The following is a 5,318-nucleotide window of genomic DNA, read 5'->3' on the forward strand; positions in this document are numbered from 1 at the left end:
AATATCATGTTAAAAAATTAATTCAAACAAGATGAGGAAGCAATACAACAAAATATTAGTGGAACAATATAAGTGCAACAGAAGTTGATCTAGATATTAATTTTGTAAGTAGTAATGATAAATTGACTAGTTATGTCTTCTTATATTGTACAAGAGCTATTTCTGTAGCCACATCTGTAGCCACATCTTAGCTTTTGATACATTTGAATATAAACTCATAAAAAATCAAAAGAAAATATGGATATATATGTTATCTTGAGTTGAAGGATTCAAATCTTTTAATCATAAAATAACGTAAGGATAACAATGAAAAGAAGTTCAGATACTTAGCAAGATAAATGTTCCACTTTCTAGAAGTTTTTTTTTTTTAATAAACGAAAGAAAATGATAAGGAAATACTGAAAAATCACCACTCTGAAAAGGGTAGAGGCCTTTACTATATGAGAAGTTATAAAATATGCTTTCATGATAGTACCAAAGAGTAGTAAAACACTTGTATGGGAATAGAAAAGATGTGAGACATCTCTTCAATTATTTTTCTGCTACTGGGCAAGCCACATGACAGATGTGAGACACAGAAATGGAGATTATTTCTTTACATTAGGAAACAAAACATTAATGTAAATACCTTCCATTTGCTTATCAAATGTAAAAAATCTAACATTTAAAACTCAGTGCAGGGCAGGCACTCTGAAAGAGAAGTTATTAATGATGTTTTGGAACTCATGGCCTGGGCGCTGTCGCTGAGCCTCTTTGTGCTCAAGGCTAGTGCTCCACCACTTGAGCCACAATGCCATTTGATTGGTTAATTGGAGATAAGAGTCTCATGGTGACTGTTTGCCTGGGCTGGCTTCACACCATGATCCTCAGATCTCAGCCTCCTGAGTAGCTAGGATCACAGGCATGAGCCACTGGCACCTGGCTATAAATGAATTTTAAACATATGCTTTAATGAGCAGCTGGACAGTATAAGTAGAATTACTGACTGAACAGTATCCTTAGTGAAATAACAAAACTCTCCTCAGGAAAGATATTTACCTGATATTTGCAAGGCTGAAAAATTAGAAATATCTTCTAAAAATCCATTACAACGATTACTTAAAATGCTATTTTGTAAAATATCATTGAAACCGGGTGGTGGTGGCTCACTCTATAATATTAGCTACTCACGTGGCTGAGATCTGAGAAATATAGTTCAAAGCCAGCCTGGGCAGGAAAGTCCCTGTGACTCTTAATTCTGACTAACTACCAAAAAGCCAGAAATGGAGCTGTGGCTCAACTGGTAGAGTGCCAGCTTTGAGCAAACAAGCTAAGTGACAGCACTCAGGCTCTGAGTTTATGCCCTAGGACTGGTGTGTGCGTGCGTGCGCGCGCACACACACACACACACACACACACACAAAATATTCCTCCACCAAATTCAGTCATAGTTCACTTATTGGCCAGTGACTGCAGTTTCATTCAGTCAAGCTTTATGGGGTATTTGCCAATATCCTGCTAATTGATCCACAGGCCATTTCCCTTTGGTGGTTTCTGGTATTTTATGGTGTCAGCTCTTATTGAATTTCTTTACTAGATTTTAGTTATTACAATAGTTTCATTAATTGAGATCTAATACAGGGGCGCCTTCCAATACAGGTTCCGGGAGAAGACAGGCATGCTTGTATAACTGATTGAAGGGCTCAGATGTATTCTTTTGACAGATACCCAGTGGAAAGCAGTGACCCTGTATAACTTATTTTCTCATCTGTAAGAGACTTGCCAGCAACAGTGAGAAATCGCATTGTATGAAAACCATACACGGGACAATTTGTTTCAGATGAATCCAGCAGACTGACCTCCAAGCTAGCTTGTTCTTTAGAGTCATCAAAAGGCCAGCAACATTGATTTCCATGTCAAGACTCATAAACTTCCTGCGTGTGAGGCTCCCCCGAGAATTCACTCCCAGAAAGCGACTAGAGATTTCCAGGAGTTCTGTTACTAGTTAGTCATTGATTTTTTAAAAAATAAATTTGTCTCAGTAATTTTATAGAATTTAAGTAAAGATTCAATTTTTGTTAAAACAAAGAGTATTAGTTACAAAGTACTATTTGAAAGAAATTGTAGGTAAACATTCACAAGATGATTACTTTTTTGTTTTACTAATTTTTAATATATATCTTTATTGTAAAGATACTGTACAGTACAGAGGAGTTACAGTTACATGAGTAAGGTAATGAGTACATTTCCTATCGAGCATTGTTACTCCCTCCTTTGTTCTTCCCCTACCATTCCTTCCCTTCCCACCTCCCCAGCTCCCAAGATGAATACTTTTGAAAGTTGTGATAAGCAACTCTTTTCTCTCATATGCTATACATTATTCCATTATCTTTATGCTATTATAAATAATTTTTTTCCTTTCTTCCCTTCATTATCTTTAAGTAGTTGTATAAAGGGATACCACTAGTACAATACCTGTTGATCAATGTCACCCTTTCTATTCCACCCATCTTCTTATAAATGGTTGCTAATACTTTCTTTCTTTCTTTCCTTTCCTTTCCTTCTTTCTCTCTCTCTTTCTTTCTTTCTTTCTTTCTCTTCTTTCTTTCTTTCTTTCTTCCTACCTTCCTTCCTTCCTTCCTTCCTTCCTTCCTTCCTTCCTTCCTTCCTTCCTTCCTTTCTTTCTTTCATCAGTCATGGGAATCGAACTCTGGGCCTCGGCACTGTCCCTCAGCTCTTCAGCTCAAGGCAAGCACTCTACCACTTGAGCCATAGCGCCACTTCCATTTTGTTGTTGTTTATTGAAGATAAGAATCTCACAGACTTTCCTGCCCTGGCTGGCTTTGAACCATAATCCTTAGATCTCAGCCTCCTGAGTAGCTAGGATTATAGGCATGAGCCACTGGCACCGGCTCACTTTATTTTTTGCATAGCTAAATGTCTTCAATCAAAGACAGTGTCCAATGTCCACTGACATATTCTGTTTGAAAGCAGACTTCAAGGTTGGGAGGATGGGTGAGAATATTGAAAGGGGTTGACATCGATCAAGATGCATTGTGTTCACAGATTCCTTTGTTGAATGGCAACTCCTTGGTACAACTACTTAAAGATAATAAAAATATGAGAAAAGAAAACAGAACTCAAACTGAAGCTGATGGTTGTGTACTCTGCACAAAGTTCTCCCCACTTTGCTATTTCCTTAAGAACAATTTCTCTATATGGTACACACTTTTACTCTCCATCCCTATTCTCTGTTTTGTTTTTCCTAAGCTGAAATTGACTGCATTGAGCAGCACACACCAGAGTCCTTCTTAGCTCATAGAGAGCAGATCTTTTAGCCCACATTGCCAAGTTTTATTTGTACATAGAAAATCAGCATTGATCAAAGAGATAAACAGCACATGGTCTCCCTGATATGTGAATGATAAAGCCAAAATACAAGATGAGATGGCAAACAGGATTCAAGCAACAAAAGACAGCCACCCATTTTGTCATATCATTGCTAAATGACTCCATGTTCTGGACAATATATATGGTAGATCTATGCACGCAACAGAGGGAAACCAGAATACGTGGGAACAGCCCACACTAAAGCAAAAGGAAAGACATGTAAACATCACCTGATGCGGAAAAAATAACTTGTAAGTCAAAGCTCATAGAGTTCACAAACTGTATAGACCATGAGAATGACAATTTGCCTTGTGAAAATTAAAATGTGTTTGTGACTCTGACTATCACTATTCCACAGTATTGTGAAATATGTGAAATTTATGTAATCACCTAATCTCAATTAAAGAAAAAAGTGAGAGAAGGGATGGGTTAAGAGAGATGGGTGACAATGTTGTCACTTTGTTCTCATATACTGTTTTGTAGAATGGGAACTTCTTTGTACAACTACTTAAAGATTTTTTTTTTTAATGAGCATTGAGCTATCTGTCATCAGTCAGAGCTCGATTTAGGCTTTCTCTTGGGTCTTCAGATTGCTTGAGTTTCTTTTATCCTCCACTCCCCACTTCTTCAGTGCTGGATCTCTTAGGTCTCCACATATAGTAAGTGAGAGGTAGACCAATGTGATGATAAATGAACTTCCGTCACCATCTCCTTCCCAGCCTCATCGTTAGGTGGAAGGTGGATGGCTTTGCTCCACACTTGGCCAAGACAATTGTAAGGACCAGGAAAAAGCAGCCTCCCACTCCAATATCCACATGCAACCATTGTGCAATCTTCCTACCTTTTATTACAGATGGATGGCTCATCCTCCCTCTGTACCCACTTGAGTGGTAGGCACTACCCTCTGCCATGGAGACGGCTTCTGGGAAGTGGCCCCTCTCTGTATTAGACCCTCCTCCTGAGCAAACAGCAGATCCTCTCAGTGCCCTTGTCATCTCTCCCCTCCCCACCCCCCATTTTATTTCTCTTCCTCATGCCAGAACTTCCTCCAGGGGACATCTAGTTGGCTTCCATTTTCTGCCCTGTCTTATCAAGCATTCTCCCTCAACTCCTTCTATATATCTGCTCTTGTTAAAGTAACCAGTGACCTGTAAATCCATTTGAATTCTCACCTTCCCACAATTGGCATGGTTGGCAGTGACTTCCACGAATTATTATCTATCTGCTTCCAAAAAGACATATCTTCCTGCTGTGTTGTTCATCACTTTCTGGCTGTTTTCTCTCCGGCTCTTTCTCTTCCTGATTTCTCCAAACCTTTAATGTTGGCTCTTGTAGGGCTCACTTTGGTCTCTCTTCTTCTCCATCTATACCCTCTTCCTGGAGGTCTCATCCACTCTCCTGACTTTCAAATAATATTTAGAAACTGATTTTTTTCTGCATTTATATACCCATGTCAGACATTTTCCTCAAGCCATGGAAGTGAAAACTCCACAATTTCTTGAGTTCTAGAGATGTTTGTGGAATCAGTGCTTCAAATGCAAATGTCCAAGCTGGCATCCTTGTCTGCACTCTCCTCCTCCACCACACTCACTTAAGAGCAATTCCTAGCTGGGCTCTGGTGGCTCACGCCTGTAATCCTAGCTACTCAGGAGGCTGAGATCTGAGGATCACAGTTCAAAGCCAGCCTGGGCAGGAAGATCAGTGAGACTCTTTTTTGTTTTGTTTTGTTTTTTATTGTGAAAATACTATACAGAAGGGTTACAATTACATGGGCAAGATAATGAGTATATTTCTTATCAAGCATTGTAAGGAGGAGGCTACAATCAGTACATTTCTTATCAAGCATTGTAGCCTCCTCCTTTGCTTCCCCTTCCCATCCATTCCCATCCTCCCCCCCCGCCCCCCCACCCAATCCTCCCCGCGCCATCCCCCCTCCCCCCACCAAAGTT

Source organism: Dipodomys ordii, unplaced genomic scaffold (genome assembly GCF_000151885.1).
Source record: "Dipodomys ordii isolate 6190 unplaced genomic scaffold, Dord_2.0 Scaffold161, whole genome shotgun sequence".
Classification (NCBI taxonomy): Eukaryota; Metazoa; Chordata; class Mammalia; order Rodentia; family Heteromyidae; genus Dipodomys; species Dipodomys ordii.